Genomic DNA, 9,345 nt, shown 5'->3' on the forward strand with positions numbered 1-9,345 from the left:
ACGAACTAGCCTTTAACAACAAATGACATAGATTGAGCTAGTTTACATGTGTATCTCAGTAGTTGATTCAAGCACGAGATCACTCCCCTCATGTTTAAATATCAGGTTACCTTGTGAAAACTATTATACGTGAACGTGCATAGCTTGTGACAAGGGTATATCAGAGCATCGAGATTATGAGGCAGTGATAGATAAGAGTCAAAAAATTTAACGATTTGACGAGATCACTAAGCTTGTCAAAAAATTATATTTAAATATTTTCTTATAATTTAAACTAGTATGTGTTCATTGTAATTTAGTACCGTCTCCAAACGATGTTCGAGATTAGTATTATATAGAACATAATGAATTAATGAAGTATTAAATTGGGAATCTTTTCATAAAATTTATAAGATGACATGGTTATTTGTTTATATGAAGAATCATTGGCTCGTGTACAACGGGCTTGACCACGCGCTGATTGAGATTGTTTGGTAAGATACACGTGCCATTCAACGAAATCCACGTGCTGGCGCACGCGCATCACCACACCTTGCTTATACAGTCTCAGGTGCTACACGCTCACCTCAAACTACCCTATTATATTATATGCTTCTCAACTATATAATATAATCATTGGAGGGAAAAATAAAACTATATAATATATGTTTTCTCTCTCTCTCTCTCTCTTCATGTGACCTGTCTATATTTTTATATAAGTTTTGATATATATATATATATATATATATATTTATTTATTTAAATTTATTTGATGCATGTATCTGGTAATTCTCTTATCCAAATTGATGATAATTTTTAGGGTAAGATTCTTTTTTTTTTTTTCCTTTTTAAGAATAAAATTAAGATATATTTATAAACTTAGCTGCTTGTTTGCTAATTTACTTACTAATTTAATGAAAAGTAAGATAAAAATTAAAGAATAATGCACCCATCGTTAGGATCGAGAGATCAGATGGTCATAACACTGCTTATTTTAACTATATTCGATACTTTTGGTTGAAATGTTTTCTTTTCTTATCTTACGCATGACATACTTGACGGTGACGGGGCCTCAACGGTGGAATTATGGACGTGTCAAGTCTACCTCGTAGGTTAGTCTACAGAATCTATAACCTAGAACTCTGATACCGACTGTAACGACCCTAGATTTTTGATAGTCTAAAGTCGCTACTGTATACATAGGAAATAATCATTTGAAACTTCAACATAAAACACTGTCATGGGTATGTGTTTCGAAAACATCTTTAAAAAGACATAACTAAATACTAAATAAAATAAATAAACATTAAAGGTAAAAACACCCTATTCTAACCCAAGTCCAAAAAATAAGATACGACTATTTTATGCATGTGTTATGGTCTCGACTTGCGATGTCATCGTCAGACGTATAAGGATGTCTTGCCTTTACCTAAAATAGAAATAGCATGTCGCTTGATCATTTTAGGAAAGTAAGTGACCCACTATTCGTGTTAGATGTAAGACATACAATCATGAATAAGACCTATTCTTCAAGTCTATATTCCCTTAGGCGGCTATCCTAAACGGGTAATTGAATGTGTATTTACTGTTCTACACAGTCCACACGTGTGAGTATGGACCCACTAATCAGTTGGCACACCTAATGGACCCCTTTCTTGGTCAAGCGAGCATTCTCTAGAGCTGTTGATGCCAAACACCTGTTAGGTATAGCGACCATCACAACATTATGATAAACATCATGATCATTTTCTTACCTCGTAGTATACGCGTCAGTACTATCATATAAGGAGATATTCCCAGATGCATGAATACATAATGATGCATGAGGTCCGAACATTTTCATTCATTATCTTGTAAAATAACCCCTTCCATTTTCCTTCCTATCATATCATTTTTTAACATAGCCTTTAAGGTATCAGGGTGTGTCATATCATACACATAACATATTCTTTGATATATCATATCATATCATAAACACATCACAACATGTTTTGTATCGTCTAATGTGTTACACCATAACATATATCGTATCATTAATACGTCCCAATTATTTGATCCGTCCACCCATGTTATACAAAACTTCAAATCGATTCTAAACATCCTTAAAACTTATTTGACCATAAAAAAAAAAAAAATAATAATAATAATAATAAAATAATGTTTGTATTTTGCTGAGTTGGCAAAATGTATCAATTTTTAATATAATTTTTTTGATGACTAGGCTCCAAGCTGGCCACATCTTCACAAATAAATTCAACTCTCACAATAATTTAATGAATAATCAACTATAATAGTTCACTAGTTTTTATTTTCTTAATATATAATTTTAAAATTAATATTTTTGTCTTTTTTTTTTTAAAAAAAAACATTTTTAAGATTCCTCTCTCTCTCTCTCTAAAATACCAAGTTGATGGGATTGAAAATGGTCCCAAATTAATATTTTTTAAAATAAATAAATAAATTAATATATATAATAATATTTATTTAATAGATTCTAAGGGCTTAGTTCCAAAAGGTTTGGTTATTCTTAAATGTGTATGAGAGTTTAAAGAGGTTAGTTCCAAATGGGTTTGGTTTAAAGTACGATTTTAAAGAGTACGAATGCTCGTGGCATCCTCGTGCCGCCAAACACCAAAGTCGGCTTTGCTTCTCATTTCCACGTGCATGGGAATGCATCACGTTCTCACCACACTCTCTATTCTTCTCTTTCCTTCTTTTTTTAAGTTTAATTAATTCGTAATTTATCTGTTTGATGTGACGTTTTATATCTAGTTAGGACTGATACCAATTGTTACGGTCGTACATCTTTAACCGTGCAGTGTCGTGATCTTGATACGCTCACGACATGCCTTAAGAGGAACTCAAGCCCCATATTCATTTTTTGCCTAGTTTTGTATTTCGTTGGACTGCCTTGCCAACCGAACATCACTTCCGCGAAATCTAAACTTGTTCGGCTATACACGCTATTCGTGTGTGCATGTTCAATCATGAGCGATACAATTAATAGATAATAGCCCTAAATTTTTCTATTTAACCTAAGGTAATTACCGTACATTTAACCTTACATTTAATGTGGAATTACTTTAATGAACTCTTTATAATTTCAACATATTAATTCGTACCTCCTTTATTACCTCGTGAATAAATAAATACAAAAAAAAAAAGAAGGAGAAAAATGATTATAATCCACCCATACTAACCTATACTATTATTACAAATGCAATTCAATCTATACTAACCTATACTATTAAATTTGAAATGCAAATCTATCCTATGCATGTGCTATGGTCACGAGATTTGCGATGCTTCTGTTGATCTCACAAGGGCGCTTTGCCTTTATCTGAAAAATGTAATAGCACGAGACTTGAGTATTTTAAGAATACTCAGTAAACGACCCTCTATTGGGGTTATGCAACAAGAATATGTGAATGCAATGACAAGACTGATCATATCAGTCTATTTTCCTATGGCATTAGCCTAACGAGCAGCTTGGATGTGTACCATATACTTTACACACAGACCATACGTGCGGGTATGGGCTCACCAGTCTGTTCACACTCCTCTGGACCCCTTTTCTTGTCAAGCGAGCCTGCTCTAGTAGCTCTTTATGCCGGACACTCATTAGAATTAGTAACCGTCACGGTAGCATTATGTAAAACATAATGATACTTCACCTACCTAGTGGTGTACACATTCTTACCCTCGTGATGGAATTGGGGTATCCCCCAATGCACGAGCACACATAATGCATGAGGTCCCAATAATTTTCTGTTTTCAACATTATTAATTATAACTCCGCTATCATTTTTCATTCATATCGTATCATTTCTCATTTTTTAGTTCTCCTATCATGCATAATTCTAACGGGTTATATTTCACACCATTTATCATGATTTCATTTCATTCATATCATGCTGTATACATACAATTGAGGAGACATAACATAACATTCCATACTTTTAACGTAAAATTTCATGACGTGCGATTCATATAATAATCATCTCAACAATCACATAAAACAATCTAAACATAACATATCACATCACATTATATCGCACATCAAATCATTCCAAAACAGCATACATTCACATTACATATATTTACGTATTAAGTCATAACAGTATAAACATACAATTTATGACACATGCAAACCACAGACACGTGCCAACATACAATATACAAATTGCTATAACCTACGACGGTAGGGCAACTTACTTGGTAGGCCTTAGCCGATGTACTCCCTATAATTTATAACGTAAGCTCCTAGCTCCTTGTATGCTATCGTCGGTGATTAGTTCCTATTGGATCGTTCAAACACTTTTTGTTAGTATTTCACAAACATAAACATATTCCAACTTGAAATTGTGCAACACTGCCTTAAAACGACTTATTTTACCTTAAGCGAGGTCAAAATCAGGTCAGGGAGCGTCGAAACAGTGCGGAATGAGCCAAAAATGGGTTCCTGAGTCGAGAAGTCGCCGCCAAGCCATTAAGCTGCTAGAGTCGAGGGGGACTTTGCATCAGACGCTGGCATGTGGCACAACCAGAAGCGGCCATGTGTGCAAGTTGAAGTCGAGTCGAGGCATGGGTCGCCAAGCGAGTCGGGGTTTGGTCATGGGTTCTGGGCTGGACCCTATCGTTGGGCTGCAGGTGGACTAGATTGATGTGTGGGTCAAGGATATTGGGCGGTAGAACTTGGACGGGGTCACTTGTCAGTTTTGATTTGCAGTTTCGGGTCGCGGCTGATTGAGTTAGGCCGAGGCGTGGATTGGGTTGGGCCGAGGCACGGTTATTTTGAGCCGTAGGCAGGATCGCGTGAGTTGGGCTGCAAAGGGTTTGGTTACTGTAGACGGGTTGGACTCCAGTTCTGGTCGTGGGTCCGAGTTGATCGGTTGGGCTCGTCTTCTTCACCCGTTTAACCAGAAAGATTCCATCAACTTTTCTCTCTCCTCGATAACGCCGTTCCGGTGTCCGTTTTTCCTTCGTTTTCTTTCATTTTCGAGACAATTCCCCTCCCTCTTCCCTTTCCTCGTGTTTGTTCGACTCGTAAGGGTCGAAAACTCCCAGATCTGAGGAGATCTGAAAACTCGAGACTTAATCCTCCTTCTTCGAGGGTGTACGACGTGTATGGGGTACCTAAACTCGTCTTTTTTTTTTTTTTTTTTTCTGTATATATCGGTCTTTGTGATTCCTTTCGTGGCTTAAAAACGGAGATTTCGACATCGATTTTGTATGTTTTTTACCTCGCCAGAGTTCGTCGATTTTCTTTCTCTCTCCTTCTCACTCTCTTGTTTCCCTCTTTTGTAGGTGATGACGTTCCTTCGAAGGTGGCTGACTTATGATGCTCGTTGTGGTGATCCGAAGGTTAGGCTGGGTCGTGGGTCATGTGAGAATGAAAACTTCAGCATTCATAGAAGTTTTCGGGTCTTGTTGGAGACCACGAAAAAATTCATTACATTATCTGTCCCTAAAAAGAAATTTCGTTCTCAAAAGTCTCAAACGCCTTGATTAATTCAAGGTATTTTCCTTTATTCCCTCCTCTCGTTCCCATATAGCTTCTTTGATGATTCAGCCATAATACTTTGACGAAACCTATGCCCCTATTATGTAAGACTTTCATTTCCCGAGCTAGTAACTTATTCGGTTTCTCTTGGTAACTTAAGTCTTCCTTGATCTCGAGGGGCCTGTAGTCTATTACGTGCGTAGGGTCTGTAACGTGCTTTATCAGCATGGACACATGGAATATATCGTGTATGCTCGAGAGTGAAGGTGGTAAGGCTAACTTATATGATACTGAGCCTATTTGTTCTAGGATTTTGAAGGGTCTGATGAAGCGGGGGCTTAGCTTGCCCTTATGTTTGAATCTTAGGACGCTCTTCATGGGAGCCACTTTTAGAAATACCAAGTCTCCCTCTTCGAACTCCAAGATCCTGCGTCTAATGTCGGTGTAGCACTTTTGCCTACTTTGCGTGGTGCGCATCCTTACACTAATTTTCTGGATTGCCTCGTTTGTAACGCGAACTAACTCGGGTCCTATTAGTTCTCATTCACCTACTTCATCCCATCACAACAGAGACCTACACCATTTTCCATACAACGCTTCGAATAGTGTCATCCCAATTGTGGCTTGGAAACAATTGTTGTACGAGAATTTCATTAAATGCATTTTGGTGTCCTAACTTCCTGTGAAATCTATAACACACGCTCGAAGCATGTCCTCTAGGATTTGGTTCAGTAGTTCCCTTTGACCATCAGTCTGTGGATGAAAGGCAGTACGAAAGTCGAGGCTGGTACTCAATGCTTTTTGGAGTCCACGCCAAAAGGCCGACATAAAACGTGGTTCCCGGTCCGACACTATTATACTGGGACTCCATGCAACCTCACGATTTCCTTCATATATAGTTGAGCCCAATTGTCTACTGTATATGTTGCCTTATCCGGTAGGAAGTATGCAACTTTGTTAGTCGGTCGAAAATTACCCAAATTAGCGTGTAACCCTTTAATTTTCTGAATAAGCCTACTATGAAATCCATAGCAATATTCTCCCACTTCCACCTGGTATACTTAGAGGTTGTAGCAGTCCGACCGTTTTCTACCTATGGGCTTTTACTTGTTGGCACACTAGACATTTACTCACATACTCCACGATAGCCTTTTCATACTTCGCCACCAGAAGTGTTGTATCAAATCTTGGTACATCTTCGTACCACTAGATGTATCGAGAAGGGTGAGTTGTGTGCCTCAATTAGGATTTCGTTCTTTATTTCACTCATAGCTGGGACACATAAACGTCCTTGACATAACAGTCCATCGTCTGATGACTTGGAAAAATTGTTCACTGGGCCTGCTATTAATTGGTCTAGAATTTGATTTAGACTAGGATCCTCTCGTTGTGAGACTATAATCCTTTGTCTGAGTGTGGGTCACAATGTAAATTGGGCTATTTGAGCTATTACCTCCTCGGTTACTACCGCAATGTTAGCTCATTTGAAATTCTCTTGCATTCATGGCTCTCTTGTGATGAGGGATGATGAGTGTACCGTTTTTCAACTTAATGCGTCTGCGACTATGTTTGTTTTTCCAGGATGGTATTGGATGTCTATATCGTAATTTTTCAATAGTTCTAACCACCTTTGTTGTCTCATGTTTAGTTCTTGATGGGTGTCATGAGTATTTTAGGCTTTTATGGTTTGTGTAAATTTGGATATTTTCGCCATACAGGTAGTGTCGCAAATTTTTTAATGCAAACACTACCGTTGCTAGTTCTAGTTCATGCGTTGGATAGTTTTTCTCGTAATCTTTTAACTGACGTGGCGCGTATGCACCAACCTTGCCATGTTGCATCTATATGCAACCTAGCCCCTTTTTCGATGCGTTGTTGTATATCACTATCTCGTAGATCTTTCTTGGACCATGAGCACTGGGATGGACACTAGTCTTTGTTTTAGATTTTAGAAACTAGCCTCACAGGCATCATCCCACGAAAAAGTTACGCCCTTTTTATCAATTGGGTGAGAGGCGAGACTATCCTAGCAAAGTTTTGGACAAACCTTCGATAGTAATCTGTCAACCCCAAGAAACTACGTACCTCGATGATCGTAGTTGGACATGTTGACTTCTGACAATCGCAAGGAAATCTTTGACAGAATAAAAACGGCCGAAGTAAACTTCTTCGAATAAAAAACAACTGAAAACAAACGAGAGAGAATATTTGACTGAAGACCCGATGATCTCATTTCTCATTTATTTAAATAACAAATTATCCTAAAAATAGTAAAATAAATGGTAACTTAGACAAGGCTCTTTGCACTTACGTGTACTTCCCACTTACTTCAATTGTGGGTTTAAATTAAAAATAGTTACCTAACAAAAAATAGTTAACTAAAAGTAAAAGTTAGGGATCACATTCACTCGTTAGTATTTTATCTAACAATCTCCTCCTAAAGCCCTATCGTATACCTTATTTTGTTTGAACTCTAATTCTAGCCCTATGGCTCGGTGTCCCTGGCAGCATGTCCTCCAAACTCCACGTCTTGTTTGGTCACCTCTTCTTCGAGTTGGCGCGCCGCCAGTCCAGGTGGTTCACCTCTTCCCAGTAGGTCTTCCATCCTCCAGTACCTGGCCACCAGACCATCATCGTGATCGGCATCGAACATCGAATCTGCAGTACGTGGTGTAGCGAACTCCACTAGTTTAGGGGTTGCAGCTAGAGTTATGGTAGGGGTTGGCATAGGCGTGCCCGGTGCAGTTGCTGGCGGTAGTGACGATTCCCGATGTTGTGCTCCTCCTTCTCCCGGCTCGGTGATGAGGTACTCCACAGTGAATTGGTTTGGGTTTTGATCTGCCTCAGTTACGTCGTTCCACTGCCAAAAGGTGGTATCGTCAAAGATGATGTCGTGCGACACGTGAGCTTGCCACTCCGCAGGATCATAGAACTTGTACGCCTTTCTTCCGGGTTCGTAGCCGATGAAGACGACCTTCAGCCCCGTGGGATCGAGCTTGGCGAGGTGGGGATGCACGTCCTTCATGTATGCGACGTAGCCGAACACTCGAAGATGACGTACTGCTGGCTTCTTGTTGTACCAGGCCTCGTGTAGCGTCGGTGACCGATTGAGGAGATAGACGACCGTCATTACCGCCTCTCCCCAGAATCTCCCAGACATTCCGGCCGTCATCAGTAATGACCTTGCTGTACCTCGGTGATCGTAGTTGAGCATGTTGACTTCTGACAATTGCGAGGAAATCGTTGACAGAATAAAAACAGGCGAAGGAAACCTTCTTCGAAGAAAAAATAAGAGAAAACAAAGGAAAGAGAATATTTGACCGAAGACCCCAAGATCTCATTTCTAATTCAGTTGGGATATTTAAATAATAAATTATCCTAAAAAAAATAGTAAAGTAAATGTCAATTTATCTAACACTCTTCCACATGTGTACTTCCCACTTAATTCAATTGTGTGTGTTTAACGTAAAAAGGGCTTTCCCATTTCGTGACGACTTCAATTGTGTGTCTTTATGTATCCTAAGATAGTTAGGGCTTTTCGAAGGTGTTTTTGGTTTTCTTGGTTTGTTTTTGAGTACTGTTGCTTCTTTAAGTTGGTTGAATAGGTCATCGATGTGTAGTAATGGGTATTTGCTCTTTTTCGTTCTCTTGTTTAGTTCTCTATAGTCAATGTATAGACGCATCGAATCATCTTTCTTTTTAACAAACAACACTGGTGCATCCCAAGGGGAATCGCTAAGTCGAATGAAGCCTTTATCTAACTAAGTCTTGTAATTATAGTTTAAGTTCTTTTAATTCTTCTGAGGCCATGTGGTATTGGGCTTTAGAGATGGGTCCCGTTCCTGGTTCAAGTTCTATCTCGA

General features: G+C 38.7%; 1 long non-coding RNA gene across 1 annotated transcript; it reads left to right on the forward strand.

Moving 5' to 3' along the window:
• The first annotated feature begins 4,980 nt into the window (after positions 1-4,980).
• LOC111467306 lies at positions 4,981-5,636 on the forward strand. The gene is made up of 2 exons (XR_002714505.1): positions 4,981-5,111; positions 5,287-5,636. It is a non-coding gene; the product is annotated as an uncharacterized LOC111467306 (long non-coding RNA).
• The last annotated feature ends 3,709 nt before the right edge of the window (positions 5,637-9,345 follow it).

The sequence above is a fragment of the Cucurbita maxima genome, unplaced genomic scaffold, assembly GCF_002738345.1.
Source record: "Cucurbita maxima cultivar Rimu unplaced genomic scaffold, Cmax_1.0 Cma_Scf00033, whole genome shotgun sequence".
Taxonomy (NCBI): domain Eukaryota; kingdom Viridiplantae; phylum Streptophyta; class Magnoliopsida; order Cucurbitales; family Cucurbitaceae; genus Cucurbita; species Cucurbita maxima.